Source organism: Adiantum capillus-veneris, chromosome 5 (assembly GCF_014529385.1).
Source record: "Adiantum capillus-veneris isolate H3 chromosome 5, ASM1452938v2, whole genome shotgun sequence".
Lineage (NCBI taxonomy): Eukaryota > Viridiplantae > Streptophyta > Polypodiopsida > Polypodiales > Pteridaceae > Adiantum > Adiantum capillus-veneris.
The window spans coordinates 151,318,231-151,337,305 of NC_140935.1; the positions used below are offsets into that span (position 1 = coordinate 151,318,231).

The 19,075-nt window shown below is 42.4% G+C and overlaps 1 pseudogene; it reads right to left on the reverse strand.

The window, feature by feature from the left end:
- Positions 1-4,898: 4,898 nt before the first annotated feature.
- On the reverse strand, positions 4,899-5,915 carry LOC147458293 (beta-1,6-galactosyltransferase GALT29A-like; annotated as a pseudogene).
- Between the last annotated feature and the right edge of the window lie 13,160 nt (positions 5,916-19,075).

Consider the following 19,075-nt stretch of genomic DNA (forward strand, 5'->3'; position numbering starts at 1 on the left):
TCACAACGGGCCGAGGGGGTCATATCAGCAGAAGATGAAAGAGCCGAGGATGAGGAAAGGTCAAATGAGCATATGGAAGGTGCTAGTGTACAACCAGAGGAGACAATGAAAGAGCCAAGTCAGCCAGTGGAGGAGCCAAAAGATCCTATGGATGAAACCCAAGATGAGGAAAGCAGGCCTAGGGATGAGCAAACTGATATGGATTAGGCAAGGATGTATAATGCAAGCCGGTCAACCGAGAGAGAGGAAAAGACCTTGGAGGAAACCTTGAATGAGGCAGAAAGAGCCATGGGGGAGACCCTTGATGAAGATGTGAATGATGACTATGAAGATGTGAATGATGAAGCTAAAGCAGAGGAGAGCAACAACGACATGAACACTACAGAGACCCAATATGGACCCTTGCTACCTGTAGATACGGTTGTTCCGGTAATGTCTATTCAAGTATGGCAAAATATGTTCAACTTCTAACTACTTATATGTACTTGTCAACTTTTACAGAGGTTGATTATCTTGGACGTCAATGGATTTCTACTGATGCGCGTGCCTCTCGGTGACACAGAACCCTTTGAGTATTTGCAAACGTTTCGGATGGGAACTTGTCGAGTCGTGGTTCGTCCAGGAACCAAGGAATTTATTCAGTTTCTTCTTCCGCGCTTCAGAGTTGCCATATGGTCTTCAATGCAAAGGCAAAACTTGTCGCCACTAGTCACAATAGTTTGCAGTGTATGCGGCGCTCACACGTCAGATTTTGCCTTTTTGTATGATCAAAGAAAATGCGTTACCGTTGAGGGCCACTACCACCCTAAAAAACCACACTTACCTCTTTTGTACAAACCGTTTAGCCAAATCGGTGTACCCTTTGATGCAACTAATACACTACTGATTGATGATACTCCTAAAAAGGGAGAACTAAATCCGCCGGGAACAACTATCTCACCGCCTTCTTTCGAGGGGCATTCCTTCGATTTTTACCTTGAAGACATTCTGATTCCATACTTACAGAAATTGTATCTCAGTCCATTGTTCACAGACGAGTTTGTACTTTCTAATGAATTAAGATGACTCTTCTATCATGTCTTTGTCTTGTCTAACATTGAGAGAGAGAGAGAGAGAGAGAGAGAGAGAGAGAGAGAGAGAGAGAGAGAGATTTGACATGGTAAAGAAATGTATTTCAAGCACACTTTTTCACAGGGCACAATTGACAAATGAGCTCAATAAACTTCATGTATTGAAAGTCATTTGTATACACTTGGGTTCACAAGAATATCTGTTACATTGACACTACTTCAACCCGACCATCCAACTCTTTGCACAAAATATCTTTTTCCCTTCACCGCATCACCTTACGGCCAGCTAGGAAAAAGGAAAAATCTGATAGGTCCCTATCCATTGACTCTTCAATTATGTCATGCCGCAAATGCTGAAGACTGCATAGCTCCCTTATTGTAACCACCAACAGTAGGCCATGCTCTTTATCAATCACTTCCACATCCACAGCAGGATTATCTTCCAAACCTGCAGAAACCTGGTCCATAGGAATGTACTTACCATTGAGCATTTGTGATCACATATACCAAAACGAGAGTAACAGTGATTGGCTTGTAATCATGTACTTGACAACTAGAGTATCAAGCGTGACCTCGCACCGTAAACCAATCTCTTCCTTTACATACCATCCTCTATCAAGAAGTTTGTCACAGGATGACTGCTGAAATGACTTGCACATGAACATAGTTTTCGTAACACGGATGTTGTAGCTATGAAACAACTCTATGAAGAGTGCAACAGGACAAAAGTTTGCAATTCTAACCAGTTTGGTGGGAATAGAGCTACGTAGAGACCTCTGTATATCCTTGTAGAGCTTACTTCGCATTGCCTCCACCATTGTTTCCTCGGGAACTGGCCAGTCCACAGTATTCCAATCGGTTGGTAGAGGTACTTTCACCAACATGCCATTCTTATTCCCTGAGCTGAGTTGGTAGAAGTGGTCATAAAAAAATATTCCCTCATCATCCAGGCTTTTGCTGCTCCTCCCTGAATACTGTAGAGAACCAATGTGGGCATGAACAACATGGAAGAGGCCTATTATGCACTCCACAGGCTCCCATTGCTCATAAGAAGAGGGATAAACATCTGCAATATATATAAGAAGAGTTAAACTAAGAGTATCAATAAGTAAAAATGACAAATCTAATGTAATTGAGCTGTGAAGAATGGAGACATTGCTCATAAGAAGGGGGAGAAACATTGCAAAATATATAAGAAAAGTTATAATGAGAGTATCAGTAAGTTCACATGTCAAGAGTACTTACAATTGCAACGTGGTTGATGTATATCTGATACATTTCCACCGTTTGCTATCACCTCTGGATGGGTAAACACATGCTGAACAAGAACTTCCTTTACAGATCTTTTGCCGATTTCAACTTTGAAATCCAACACTCTGGCCTTCCATGCTGAGCGGTAAACGTTGATACCACTAGACCTCTTGGGTCTTCTTGGTTGCATGAGGACCCATGAACCTTTGTTTATCCTTTGTCCAACCCATTGGTTCTCTACACTTATTGAAGTTGATATTGTAATTGAGGATATGCTACTACTTGGCCTTCTAGGCAAAGTGCAACTGTTGGTTGTTGGTGTGAGAGACAGTAAACACCTGGAGCTTCTTGGGCGAGAAGACGTGGAAGCCATAGCTCTCAGAGAAAAGCTTTAGTGGAGGGAGATTCACTTTGAAATCATTCTAATGGAGGGAAAGTGTTTTAGAATTCCAATATCTTGTGCGGGCTTAATGGTCACCCTCCAGTACGTTAATGACCATAAGAGAATATCAGAAGTGGGACCACATGCAAGCACCTAAAAGCTCGGTAAAAGGAAGGAAATTACGATGCTACAATCCTAGATTCGTGAAAGTTTTATGCTATTTTCCTATTTTTTGAGTCTTTCCACGTACTTTCCTACGTAACGTAGCCTTCGTGCTCATTGGACGCGCTCTATTTTTCTCTCTCTTCATATGGCCCTCCAAATGACCTCTGAAATTTCCTAATGTCCCGGTTACGAGGCTCCTCACGCACTTTTTGTGCTTTATGAAGTGCACCACACTTATTGATACATGTCGACCAAGATAGTGCTAAGCACGACGTTTTCTTTGAACAACCCGAGTCTAACAATATCATCGTGAATTCATGTGTAATGCCACATGCCTTCAAGGTGCAAGTGTACGTGATTGTGTTTAAAGAGATACCCTCTCTCTGCATCTGCTGAAAATAGCCCGGAGCTTTGTGACCCTAACCCTTGCCTTTCCTTCCCCCATTGTAGAGCCCGAACTTCAGACTTCTCGTCGTAGACCCCCCCCCCCCTTCACCTTGTCATGTTTTCCTTTTGAGATTCAAGCGAATGTGATTGCATCTAGAGAGACACCCTTACTTGGCATCTGCAAAAAATAGCACAGACCAAGTTGGACATATTGTGCAATTAGTGCATTCCAAGAGACAACATCCCGGTTAGGAGGCTCGTTGCGCACTTTTGTGCTCTATGAAGTACACCACATGTGGGATACATGTCAACCAAGGCAGTGCTAAGCACGACATTTTCTTTCAACAACCTGAGTCTAACAATATCATCGTGAATTATTTTACCCATATTAGCATCTTGTGTAATGCCACATGCCTTCAAGGTGCAAGTGTCTGTGATTGCGTTTAGAGAGACGCGCTCTCTCTGCATCTGTTGAAAATAGCTCAGAGCTTTGCGACCTTGAAGCTTTCTTTTCCTCCCTCCATTATAGAGGCCGAAGCTACAGATGTCTCGTCATAGATCTCCCCCTTCTCCATGCCATGTTTGCCTTCAAGATGCAAGCAAATGTGATTGCATCTAGAGAGACACCCTTGCTTCAAATTTGTGTCACAGAGCTTCATGGCCTTACCCAGTTGGGCATATCTCACAATTAGTGCATTCCAAGAGACGACATCCCGGTCAGGAGGCTACTTACACACTTTTTGTGCTTTATGAAGTGCACCACATTTATTGATACATGTCGACCAAGGCGGTGCTAAGCACGACGTTTTCTCTCAACAACCCTGGTCTAACAATATCATGGTGAATTCTATTGCCCATATGAGCATGTTGTGTAATGCCACATATGATCTCCCCCTTCTCCATGCCATGTTTGCCTTCAAGATGCAATCAAATGTGATTGCATCTGGAGAGACACCCTCGCTTCACATATGTGTTGAAAATAGCATAGAGCTTCTTGGCCCTGCCCCAATTGGACATATCCCGCAATTAGTGCATTCCAAGAGACGACATCCCATGTTTTATGAAGTGCACTGCATTTATTGATACATGTCAACCAAGGTGGTGCTAAGCACCACATTTTCTCTCAACAACCCCGGTCTAACAATATCATGGTGAATTCTATTGCCCATATGAGCATGTTGTGTAATGCTACATATGATCTCCCCCTTCTCCATGCCATGTTTGCCTTCAAGATGCAAGCAAATGTGATTGCATTTGGAGAGACACCCTCGCTTCACATCTGTGTTGAAAATAGCACAGAGCTTCTTGGCCCTGCCCCAATTGGACATATCCCGCAATTAGTGCATTCCAAGAGACGACATCCCGATCAAGAGGCTTCTCACGCACTTTTTGTGCTTTATGCAATGCACTGCATTTATAGATACATATCAACCAAGGCGGTGCTAAGCACGATGTTTTCTCTCAACAACCCCAATCTAACAATGTCATGGTGAATTCTACTGCCCATATGACCATGTTGTTTAATGCCACATGCCTTCAATGTGCATGTGGATTTCTGAGAAGACCTCGAACGTGCAGATGAGCTAGCATGCACATGTATGTAGAATGATGTTGTTGATTAAAGGAGAGAGTAACCTTCGATCCTACATGCTGCTCAAAACTAGAGATGCACACATTGTTTAGGTGCATTCGTAACTATGACAGGGGTGTGTTGAGTCAATCTGCACATTGCCACATCAATCACATGCACTACTTGACAGATGTACATTACGATTGGCACATCTTTTCGATAGGGATGGCAGTAGCATCCACTATGGCGTGCACTTATTGATAATGTTGTTGTTGATAAAGGAGAGAGTAGCCTTTGATCCTATGTGCGTCTCGAGACCAAAGATGCACGCATTGTTTAGGTGCATCACCATGTCATATCTGTTAATGAGAGAACCATGGCTTTGATTGAGCCATGGTATGGTTGGGTTTCTTCATGTAATGCTTATCAATGGGATCTTTCACTATGTTGAGAAGCTGTGCCATGATGTGAGGGTGATAATGCTTGTTTTGGACCCACATGTGGAGGAAGCTACAAAATTACGCTCCAAGGGGCGCGTATTGAGGGTCACTGAGCTGAATAGGAAGCCGCTCATGTCTCAATCTGGACAGCCACCTTCTTTTGTAGAGTCTATCACTATAGTGATCATGACCATGATGCTAGTCCCTGTCATGCGCTCGGCATGCTCCGGCCTTGATCCACCTTCACGATAGCGAGAATGCCCCAATTTTTACATAGTCTCATGCTTATGAAAATGGAGATCCATGTTTTAGGGTCTTAGCAAAATCGTTTACCGAGATGATTTTTTGCCCTTTGCGTGGCAAGTAGCACATGATCGCAACATGTAGGCAGGTGTGAAGGAGGTGGAAACGGAGCCGGGTGGTCACGTTAGAGGCAGGTGGCCGCAACGGGAGGAGCAAATTTTTGTTGTTTTGTGGTTTGCTTAAATGGTATCTAGGGTTGGATACCATGATACCCTCGCTTTGGAAAGTGGAGAAAAAGCCAAAAGCGCAGGTGGTGGAGACAGAGGAAGAGAGAAAGAGGCGGGATGCTCCATGAGGGCTGCTCCATGTGAGCTCCATGAGGGTTGCACCATGGCCGAATCAACCATGCGGACCTTGCACTCCTCTGCAATGTGGATCTCTCTCTCTCTCTCTCTCTCTCTCTCTCTCTCTCTCTCCCTCTCTCTCTCTTCTCATCTCTCTCTCTCTCTCATCTCTCCTCTCTCTCTCTCTCTCTCTCTCTCTCTCTCTCTCCTCCTTCTCCTCTCTCTCTCTCTCTCTCTCTCTCTCTCTCTCTCTCTCTCGTGCCACCAATTACCACATCAACCATCAAGGACGGCACACCGTCCCTAGCTGCTGCACGACTCACCCACACACTTGCAGTAAACACTCTCTTCCTCTCATGCGCATACACACTTGTGCGCACCCATGCGTATGCGCGTGCGTGCACACACACACACACACACGCAGAGCATGCACAGAAGTAGGAGTGCGCACTAAGTAGATTAAAGGTGGTATTGGCACCGTATTGCTGGAGTAGGGCATCGACGACCATCAGCTTCATAGGAAGCGCAACTGAGAGCAGATGGAGGATACACACAGACACCTGTGCAAGCAACTCTCTCTCTCTCTCTCTCTCTCTCTCTCTCTCTCTCTCTCTCTCTCTCTCTCTCTCACACACACACACACACACACACACACACACACACACAGCATGCGTGGAAGCAGGAGTAGGTGAGGAGTCAGTGTTGCTAGAGGAGGCACCGACGGTGCCGGTCAGTATCACGGGCGGCATTATTGATAGGCGCTTATTTGGTGGCACTTGGCAGGGCCTCATTATGTGATTCTCTCTCAAGGCTGCAGTCAAAGTGGGACCATTTTGATTGGGCTACATAGCAGCAATTGAGCAGCAGTGGAGGCTCAGTCCAAACAACAATATCGAGCGTCCACGCCTCTATGGAGATTCAACGTCACCATGGCCTGGTTTGACTCTGCTCGTCGCAAAGAGAGAGAGAGAGAGAGAGAGAGAGAGAGAGAGAGAGAGAGAGAGAAGCTTGGACAATGGAAAGCCCTTGGTCATTGCAAATGGGCAGGGGTTTTGAAAACTCCAATGGCAAAAGAGCCGTTGAGTAGCAAGGCCTGGAAAGATGAGCTACTGATCAGTGCAAAGCGCACAATGACATTGTCCTTGGGATGGAAAAAGGAAGTGAAGGTCTAAAAAAATAATGGTGGTCACGATGCGACAACACTTACACATGAGTTTTCTCTCTCTCTCTCTCTCTCTCTCTCTCTCTCTCTCTTCCCTCCGTCTCTAGCCTGAGGCTCAGAGTGCACTGGCCCGACTCCTCAGAGGATGACATGGGGAAAAGGGGGGGGGGGGGGGGGGGGGGGTGGAAATCCCTTGCCATTTTATAATAGTAGAGATGGTAAGTATACATAGGGTTTCAAACTAGCATTCTTTAAGCAAATACAATAAAAATCAACTCTGATACCAAAGATGTGAAAGTACCATGTGGAACTTGGTTTAGCCAAGCTAGCGTAGCCATTTCACATGCATCTACGTCATTGTTGGTTTTCTAATTTTCTTCTTGGACAGGCTCAAAAGGTCCAATCAAAGCTTGCAATCCAACAATGCTCGAAAATAAGAATTATTGTCTTATAAAACCTAGAACTTAAAAAAGGAAGTAGATTTTCTATATTGTTTTAAGTCAAAAAAAAGTAGAAAACATAGGATAATTAAGTTCTTCCCAAATCTTGGGGTTCAAAAAACCTAATACACTTCCCTTTTCCTAAAGAGTTTGAAAGCTCCACAAGCTAATTTTTATTTAAATAGCTATTCACAAAAAAACACAGTTTCGTATATTCTTAAAGAGTTCCAATACATACTAGTATGTGACCCGCGCGTTGCTGTAGTCAAGAACATCATGGTTATTAGATCTCTCTCTCTCTCTCTCTCTCTCTCTCTCTCTCTCTCTCACACACACACACACACACACATATGGAGTCATATATAGGTAGGTGTGTGTGTGTGTATCTACGTGCCCTCATGTGAGGAGAATGAAATTATAGTCCTTGGAATCACTCTAGGAAGATAACAATGCCTCTCTCTCTCTCTCTCTCTCTCTCTCTCTCTCTCTCTCACACACACACACACACACACACACACACCAATGTCCTTTTTTGGATTGTTCCCTTGTTTAAAATTATGTTCTCTCTCTCTCTCTCTCTCTCTCTCTCTCTCTCTCTCTCTCTCTCTCTCTCACACACACACACACACACACACACACACACACACACACACACACATGCCTTGGGATAGATATAAAACATGTACAACTTTTCCAAATATGTGAAGCTAAAGAAGTCGGTGGTAGTGGCTCCTAGAAGCTAAAACAACACTGCTAGCCATAGAAGAAGCCCAAATGCATCCAATGCTAAGATGCTTTGCATCCTTGTATCCCCAATTAAGGTCTTTTTGTATTCACCATTGCAAGATAAGGACCCATTTTAAACTTTTGCTTCAATTACTACATCACCATCATAACCTGCAGATAAATATCTCTCAGTAAATCAGCCCCCATAATGATCTGATGTATAGAGAAGTGCCATCACTGTTGATGGGGAGTGAGAGAGAGCATGGAGAAGAATATGTACCCTAAGTTTGGACAATGGAATGGGCTCCTACATCTCTCTCTCTCTCTCTCTCTCTCTCTCTCTCTCTCTCTCTCTCACACACACACACACACACACACACACACACACACACTTTGTCCGAGTTGTGGCTACAACCACTGCCACCTAAGCCATAAGCTCTTTACTCTCTTGCTACCAGACCAAACTCATAGTGGCTCAAGCAAACGCATGCACACCTATTGCCTTGAGCACTCATCTTCTACTACCAAACACTCCACACCAATGGACAATGCTTGTCCCTTGTTCACCTCTACATGATCATTAGTAGCTTTTTTGATCAAGGTCTTGGTCTTGGTTCCGACGACCCACCTCACTCTTTCTCTTTCTTTATCTACTTGCTAGTGGCAAAGCTCTCTCTCTCTCTCTCTCTCTCTCTCTCTCTCTCTCTCTCTCTCTCTCTCTCTCTCTCTCTCTCTCTCTCTCTCACACACACACACACACACACACACAATTTTGACTACTACAATCTACACATGATTGTCGAGAAAAGGTGATTTGCACAGTCTAAGTGGTCTCTCTCTCTCTCTCTCTCTCTCACACACACACACAACACACACACACCCTTGCCATGTGACATAAGGAAAGGGCTTGGAAGGGGGGAGGGAGACTAAGGCAAAGAAAGAAAGAGAGTGGATTGGGTGCCAAGAAAAGGGTCTCTCTCTCTCTCTCTCTCTCTCTCTCTCTCTATATATATATATATATATATATATATATTATATATATATATATATATATATATATATATATATATATATATATATATATCCATAGGATGGGCCACACACTTGTAAAATTTAATTTGAATGTTAGGACACCCACAAAAATTGGAGGAAAAAATGAGGTTTAGTATAAGCCCATCTATTTTTTTTGAGATTTATCTCTAATTGCGAATGGCTTTTATCAAGAAGGAGGAAGCGGCTTGCTGAGAAGAAGAAGATAGGTCCTTGATTTCGGTCATAGTGTGCATATGTTGTATTGGTTGGAGACCCCTGTGCAAAGGATATACCAAGGTCTGCATGTATTCTTCTTTAGTTAATCCAAATTAAGCTCTTAAGAGATTTTTTATAAAGAAAAAGAAACTACAAAGGTTAGAGAACATAAATAAATGTTTAGAGAATCTAAAAGTGCAGAGAAATTTAGTGCAAAAACCTATAAATATAAGAAATTTACTTCTAAAATGTTTGAAAAAAGGTATGGTATAGCCAAATGCTTGAAAAATCCTCAATTTAGTGTAATCCCACCTGCAGATTTTGAAACTTATCTCTAAATTATAGATTTGAAGGTGAGGAAACCTACAAAAAGTATAGAGAAATTGAGTGTAAAAGCCTTAAAATATAATCAAGTTGCCCCTGAAATTCCTTATATGCAAGTTTTCTAAGTTTTTAGGAGAGAGCACTATGCCTCAACTCGATTTAGTGTAACCCCCCTTACAAATTTGCCTCAAAAATTCTAATTCACCTTAAACGCTTGAGAAAACCTAGATTTAGTGCAATCACACTTACAAATTTTGAGATTCACCTTTGAATTTCAAGTAAACCCAAAGACGAGAGCACTCACAAAGCTCAAAGAAATCTAGCTTTGTTGATTGTTGCTGATTGTAAAACCAATGTTTATTCTCTCTCCCCTCTCTCTCTAGTGCTGGTGTGACAACCCTCTCTCTCTCTCTCTCTAGCCACAGAGAGCTTAGTGCTCTCTCTCTCTCTCTCTCTCTCTCTCACACACACACACACACACACACACACACAATGTGTGCATGACATCCATATTAAATTGTTGGACTCCTATCGCTAAATTGTTAAGCTCAATGTACTTCAATAATGTATTGCAAATGTGGAAAGCCTCATGCAATGTGTCAACACCTCAAAGAATGGCACGTCGACTTTGTCTCTTATATTCACACACGTTGAGACAATGGGTCTCTCTCTGTCTCTCTCTCTCTCTCTCTCCTCTCTCTCTCTCTCTCTCTCTCTCACACGCACGCACACACACACACACACATTCACACACATAATCAAGTTGCCCCTGAAACTCCTCGTATGCAAGTTTTCCATGTTTTTAGGAGAAAGCACTATGCCTTAACTCTATTTAGTGTAACCCCACTTACAAAATTTTAAAATTTGCCTCAAAAATTGTAATTCGTTTTTCAACGCTTGAGAAAACCTAGATTTAGTACAATCACACTTACAAATTTTGAGATTCACCTTTGAATTCCAAGTAAACCCAAAGGCGAGAGCACTCAAAAAGCTCAAAGAAATCTAGCTTTGTTGATTGTAAAACCAATGCTTATTCTCTCTCCCCTCTCTCTCTAGTGCCGATGTGAGAGCCCTATCTCTCTCTAGCCACAGAGAGCTTAGTGCTCTCTCTCTCTCTCTCTCTCTCTCTCTCTCTCTCTCTCTCTCTCTCTCTCTCTCTCTCACACACACACACACACACACACACACAAACATACACACAATGTGTGCATGACATCCATATTAAATCGCTAAATTGTTGAGCTCAATGTACTTCAATAATGCATTGCAAAATTGGAAAGCCTTCATGCAATGCGCCAACACCTCAAAGAATGGCACGTCAACTTTGTCTCTGATATTCACACACATTGAGACAATGGGTCTCTCTCTCTCTCTCGCTCACACACACACACACACACACACACACACATACACATTCACACACATGAATACATACATCTAACTTTTGAACTTCAAGCGTCGAAATCAAAGATCATTTACAACATAGTAGGTTCGTGAAAACATGCGAAGGCAGGTTGATTGAACAACACATGGAGAGAAAAAACTTATAGCCTTCAAAATGTAAAGGAAAACCACCCTTCAAATGATTTTCAAAAATAAAACTAATTAGTGGTGTCAGCTTTGAAATTGAGAGCTTAAGTATCATAAATTTAGATAGAATATTAAGGTCTTTTTGACTTTCCACGGCCCAAGACAACCTCACAAGTCTTTCATTTTCTACCATCCTACTCTTTACCCTTCACTTTTGCATTTTCAATTAATTTTTGCTTTCTAAAAGAAACCTTAGTGTTGTGTTGGGTTAGGGACACTTTCATTGTTTGCAGTTCATGATAGAGACTTATTTTAAATGTTTATTTTACTTTCATTTCATATCGTGATATGTCTTGACTTTTTTTGCATTCTATTGTTTTAGAATGTTAAGTCAAACTTCACTTGCATAATTCCAGTAAATTCTATGGACACACACACACACATACACACCTATATTAATGAGTTTTTTTAATTTCGCATTTCATTTCACAGCCTCACATGGCTTGATTTTTCTTACATTCTATAACTTAATTCTAGTCAATATCCAGGAAAGTCTCTTTTATTAAGCGACCATTGACTGAGTTTCCTTTCCACAAGAAGCGACCAAAAATACTAGCATAAATTTAAAATTTGCAAGATTTTTAAACTATTTTCTCACATATTTCACCAGTTTTTCTTTCCTTTACCATGGTTTGCAACTAGGTAGTCTCCATTTTCAACCGGCTCAAGGCTAAGCTGAGGTAATCCTTTCTTGAACACCGATTCTACTTAAAGTCAATTTAATGATTTTATCACGTTCTAATTATTTTAGAAAGTCCTTTACAAAAATTATGCAAGGTGAAGCTTCACTTAGCATTCTAAAACAATAGAATTCAAGAAAACAATAAAATGAAAGGTAAGTCTCCATCATGCACTAAAAACAATAAACGTCTCCCTAAGGGTTTCTTTTAGAAAACCAAAAATGAAAGGTAAGTCTCCATCATGCACTAAAAACAATAAACGTCTCCCTAAGGGTTTCTTTTAGAAAACCAAAAATGAAAGACTTTCACCCATATGGATACTAAGGCCTTTAACAAGCCAAAAATAGAGAGAGAGAGAGAGAGAGAGAGAGAGAGAGAGATCTTATTTTTACTCTCCTTATTTGAAAAGCCTAATCACATCAATATCACTAGTATGGCCGGCCACCTTCGGCGGCCTCTCTCTCTCTCCCTCTCTCTCTCTCTCTCTCTGTTCACTCCCATGTATGCCGTCTTTTTTTACTATTGAGGATGTATGCGGTGGGCTTAAAAAGTTGGCCACTCGCAAAGCAGGAGATCTTCAAGGTATCAAGCGGGAGATGATCAAATGGACGGGAGATTTTACCCATGAGTGGATGTGTGATATGTTCAACCTTGCACTTCAATATGGTATGCCTTATGATTGGAGTACTAATTGGGTTAAGCCTTTGCATAAAGGAGGGGATGTAAAGAATGTAAGCAACTACCGGACTATAATGATTGGGTCTCTTATGGCAAAGTTGTTTGGGTGCATAATGGAGATGAAATTGAGTGATTGGACTGAAGAGAATGACAAGCGTGCAAAGGGACAAGCGGGTTTTCGTCGATGCCATAGCACCATTGATCATCTTGTCACTCTTCGTGTTCTCATGGAGGAAAGTCGGTTGAAAGGCAAGCGATTGTATTGTTGTTTTGTGGACTTTAAGAAAGCCTAGGATATGATTCCACGTAACAATTTGTGGAGAAGGATGGAAGAACTCCAAGTGCCAAGTGAGTTTATGCTTGCGGTTTCTCGAATCTATGAGAAGGTGATTTGTCAATTGCGCATGGGAAGAGAAATTTCAAAAAAATTTGTAAGCACTATTGGGGTTAAACAAGGATGTCCATTGTCACCAACTCTCTTTGGTCTATGCATCGATCAATTGGAACAAATGGTACTTGACTTTATGCAAGAAGAAGGCATTGAAGAGGTCACTATTTGCAATGCGGTAATTATGCTTTTGTTGTATGCGGATGATGTAGTGCTTCTAGCACACACTTTAGAAGATGCACAAAAGCTTATGGTTGTCCTTGAGAACTTTTGCTTGCATAGTGAGCTAATTGTAAATGAATCCAAAACAAAGGTTATGCTTGTGAAAACCAACCATAAGGAGAAGCCATGCATTGTGTACAACAACGAGACACTTGAAGTTGTTGAAAGCTTTAAGTACCTTGGCCTTGAGGTTCCATCCAATCACAAGTGGCATGAATGTGCTATGCGTCGTTTGGAAGCGGGAAAGAGAGCATATTATGCATTTGAGAACATGTGTAATGTGGGAAACATCAAGTGTTGGGTTCTCAAGAAGTATCTTTTTGATGCATTGGTGACACCAGTTCTTCTTTATGGAGTTGAAGTGTGGGGCGGGAGCATCTCAAAGTCTACTTGGAAAGAGTTTGAGAATGTCCAAAAGCGTTTTCTTACAAACTTTCTCCAAGTTAAGACACAAACACCATATATGCTCCTACTTCTTGAGTCGGGATCTCTTCCAATTGAGGTTATGGGCATGGAAAGGGTTGTGGAGTACATGATAAAGATGCGTCAAAACCCCTCACATCGACTTCCTACAATTGCATGGGAAGCAAGCAAAAAAGTTCAAAAGACGCATAAAAGCAAGATCTTGAGCACGGGATGGATGCAAGACATAAAGAAGTGGTTTGGGAGATGGGATGCATTACACTTGCTACATGATGCTTCAATTGACTCTCAAGTGAATGAAGCTTTTCTACAACGCCAATGTATTACGGCTTGGGAGAAATCCGGTGGGTCACGCTTCACACATTACACCACCTATATTGCCCCCAACTACAAAACCATGTTCTTCGCTGAGAGAGGAAACCGTACTCACACTTACATGCTTGAGCCTATTCCCTTGTCCGCGATATGCACTATCGCAGCAATTCGGCTTAGCTCCCATTTCCTTCGATGCGAGATAGAGCGTTGGGGCAATGGAGAAGAGTCAAATCGATTGTGCACATTATGCTCACTGCAAGTTCGAGAGTTTGAGTACCACACACTACTAGAGTGCTCAGCTTTTGATCACATCCGAACTTGCATCTCTCACATTTTCAGCCTTAACTTAGACCTACACACTTTCCTCTCCCAGCCAAAGTGTGGGCTCTCCATTGCAACTCTCATCACTACAATTTTGGAGCATCGAGAGTCACTCATCAGCCATACACATACTACATCACATGTAACTTTGGTCCCATAGGTCATATTTGACCTCCGAGGACGATCATAAAATCTATCTATCTATCTATCTCTCTCTCTCTCTATGCATGCAACCTATCTGGTACACTTTCTATCTGTAACTCTCTCTCTCTCTCTCTCTCTCTCTCTCTCTCTCTCTCTCTCTCTCTCTCTCTCTCTCTCTCTCTCTCTCTCACACACACACACACACACACACAACCACGTCAATCAACTTCCAAAATCTGAGTCGTTTTCAATTTCAAAAATGCCAGTTGAGGACAAGGGAAAAAGGAGAAACCCCACCTTGAAAAAGAGAAAAATAGTGTGAAACCCTGAAAAATAAACCTAATTTTTAAAAATTTCCTCTTGGCAATGTCAAGGAAAGAAATTTTATATGTTTGGAAAAATGATTTTTCTTGAACGCTGGCAGGGCTGGACACTGAAGTCCAAGTATCTCTCTCTCTCTCTCTCTCTCTCTCTCTCTCTCTCTCTCTCTCTCTCTCTCTCTCTCTCTCTTCTCTCTCTCTCTCTCTCTCTCTCTCTCTCTCTCTCTCTAGTCTCAGCACTCAGCCCGTTGAAGGTGGTTCTGCAGCACGTGGGCACTATGATTGTATAGTTTCGCTCAGGCCACGCTGGCCGAATGAAGCTGCAAAGGCCACATGCCAATAGGCGGCGAGACTCCCTCTCTCTCTCTCTCTCTCTCTCTCTCTATATATAATATATATATATATATATATATATTCCTTTTTTTATTGACAATTAAAATCCGGTTTTGAGTGCTTAGAATGCAAAAAAGAGCGAATATCACCTCGAGTGCCTACTTAACAGCCAACTTATAGTCTATAATGGAATCGGCACGGACATCTTAGGAGAAGCCTCTCTCTCTCTCTCTCTCTCTCTCTCTCTCTCTCTCTCTCTCTCTCTCTCTCTCTCTCTCTCTCTCTCTCTCTCTCTCTCTCTCTCTCTCTCTCTCTCTCTCTCTCTCTCTCTCGGAATCCTGTTGTATGCCTATGCGATTGTCGAGCTATAGGGAGCACGCGCCGAAAATTTGCACGCTTGTAAAAATGTGAACACTGCCACTCATCAGTACCCTCTCTCTCTCTCTCTCTCTCTCTCTCTCTCTCTCTCTCTCTCTCTCTCTCTCTCTCTCTCTCTCTCCCTCTCCCCCTTCTTTACGGGCCAAGAATGCATGCAAGTTACCACTGACCAATGTTCGAAAAAAATGTGTCTTAGCTTAATATCATGCCATTTCCAGTTTCAAAAATATTGGGGGTACTTTGTGAATTCCAGCAAAATATTGGGGGTAATTTTTAAAATTGGAAGGGTATTTTGAAATTTCCACAAATGAGCTTAATTTCTGTGTGTGTGTGTTTAGCGCGATGCCAGAGCTCCAGATGTCTCTCTCTCTCTCTCTCTCTCTCTCTCTCTCTCTCTCTCTCTCTCTCAGCTTGGACCGATTTTGCTGCTACTTCAGGCCATAATTCTGTGTGTGTGTGTGTTTAGCGCGATGCCAGACTCCAGATGGCGTTCTCTCTCTCTCTCTCTCTCTCTCTCTCTCTCTCTCTCTCTCTCTCTCTCTCTCTCTCTCTCTCTCTCTCTCTCTCTCTCACACACACACACACACACACACATGGGACTTGGGCCCGGGCCGGTTCTGCTCCTCGTGCGTGGCCTGAGGCCTAGTAAGTGTCTACAGTCTGTCCTTCGGGTGTCCTCAGAGGCGCACACACACACACGTACGACGCCGTTGCTACCTGCACTCTCAAACTCCTATGCGCGGTGGGCTTCTGAAATCGAAACACTGGGGAGGAGCATTGGTCGGGACCAACCGAATGCAGGAGGTGAGGCCACATGGTGGGGGGGGGGGGAGCTAGAATCCCTCTCTCTACAGATTTTGAAATTTATCTCTAAATTATAGATTTGAAGGTGAGGAAACCTACAAAGTATAGAGAAATTGACTGTAAAAGCCTTAAAATATAATCAAGTTGCCCCTGAAATTCCTTATACACAAGTTTTCTAAGTTTTTAGGAGAAAGCACTATGCTTCAACTCCATTTAGTGTAACCCCCCTTACAAATTTGCCTCAAAAATTCTAATTCGCCTTTAAACGCTTGAGAAAACCTAGATTTAGTGCAATCACACTTACAAATTTTGAGATTCACCTTTGAATTCCAAGTAAACCCAAAGGCGAGAGCACTCACAAAGCTCACAGAAATCTAGCTTTGTTGATTGTTGCTGATTGTAAAACCAATGCTTATTCTCTCTCCCCTCTCTCTCTAGTGCTGGTGTGACAACCCTCTCTCTCTCTCTCTCTCTCTCTCACACACACACACACACACACACACACACAATGTGTGCATGACATCCATATTAAATTGTTGGACTCCTACCGCTAAATTGTTGAGCTCAATGTACTTCAATAATGCATTGCAAATGTGGAAAGCCTCATCAATGTGCTAACACCTCAAAGAATGGCACGTCGACTTTGTCTCTTATATTCACACACATTGAGACAATCTCTCTCTCTCTCTCTCTCTCTCTCTCTCTCTCTCTCTCTCTCTCTCTCACACACACACACACACACACACACACACACACACACACACTCACATAATCAAGTTGCCCCTGAAATTCCTCGTACGCAAGTTTTCTAAGTTTTCCTTAACTCGATTTAGTGTAACCCCCTTACAAAATTTTAAAATTTACCTCAATAATTGTAATTCGCTTTTAAACGCTTGAGAAAACCTAGATTTAGTGCAATCACACTTACAAATTTTGAGATTCACCTTTGAATTCCAAGTAAACCCAAAAGCGAGAGCACTCAAAAAGCTCAAAGAAATCTAGCTTTGTTGATTGTTGCTGATTGTAAAACCAATGCTTATTCTCTCTCTCCCCTGTCTCTCTAGTGCCGATGTGAGAGCCCTCTCTCTCTATCTCTCTCTAGCCACGGAGAGCTTAGATCTCTCTCTCTCTCTCTCTCTCTCTCTCTCACACACACACACACACACACACACACACACACAATGTGTGCATGACATCCATATTAAATTGTTGGACTCCTATCGCTAAATTGTTGAGCTCAATGTACTTCAATAATGCATTGCAAAATTGGAAAGCCTTCATGCAACGTGTCAACACCTCAAAGAATGGCACGTCTACTTTGTCTCTTATATTCACACACATTGAGACAATGGATATCTCTCACTCACTCTCTCTCTCTCTCTCACACACACACACACATACACATTCACACACTCACGTGAATACATCTAGCTTTTGAACTTCGAGCATCGAAATCAAAGATCATTTACGACGTAGTAGGTCCGTGCAAACATGCGAAAGGAGGTTGATTGAACAACACATGGAGAAAAAAAATTATAGCCTTCAAAATGTAAAGGAAAACCACCCTTCAAATGATTTTCAAAAATAAAAGTAGTTAGTGGTGTCAGTCTTGAAATTGAGAGCTTAAGTATTATAAATTTAGATAGAGTTCTAAGGTCTTTTTGACCTTCCACTGCCCAAAACAACCTCACAAGTCTTTCATTTCTACCATCCTAGTGCTTACTCTTCACTTTTGCATTTTCAATTAATCATTTTGGCAGATGGGTGGTTAAGAACCAACTTCGGCTCCAATTCTCTGTCCACAATGCTGAGGACGCCATTGAAGGCGTTATTTCCTTCTCCATATAATACCAATTTCTTTCCTAGCATATGCTTTGTCTTGCTATGGGTGTCTAGATGGTGTTCCTGAATGGACCAAAAGTTGACTATCTTCTCCTTTTTTATTTCCTCCCAGAATAGGGTACTCTTCTTACGGGTTTTCAACACCTTTATGTTCCAAGATTGGACAGTGAGAGACTCCATCATTAATACGGGGTTCATTGGGATAGAGGAACGAATTCTTCAGCATCCGAATCATCCCCGCCCCCCCTCTTTTCTCCTTGATCTCAGGAGAATCCGGGGGTTCCAAGTCAGAGGATTTCTTTTCTTGCAATGTTGCAAATGGATTGTGCAGAGGGACAATGACCCCCCCTCCTTTCAAAGGGGTAGAGGATGAATTAGATCCTTTCACCTCCAGTGTTCTGACAACTTGGAGTACTTTGGAGTCTCTTGCCACCACTGCCTTCACTCTTTTGGCTCTTTTTAGACCAGGGACCTGGACAACCGTCGCCTTTGTTACTGTCATAAACTTGGGGGTAGCAGGCAGGTGGGAGTAATGATCCTATTATCATTGTCTGTACCTTCAGAAGCTCGTTGTATGGGAATCGATTCTTCCACCATCTTTTCCTGCATCCTCGTATCCATTTTCTCACATACAATCCCTCCTTCATCCTTCCCTGTATTTGTCCCTTCATTATTGTCTCCCTGCTTCTCCAGCCCTCCCATCGGGGATTCCATTTTATTGGGGGCCTGTACTGCCGGAGCTGCAGTACCATTAGGATTCAATGGGAAATCCTTGGCGAAGTGACCATAGTTGTTGCATTTAAAACATGCCCCAAAGTATGTTCCAAAGTTTAGCGAAATGGTAACAAGCCCAACTCTGACATTGATAACCATGCTTTTAGGTGG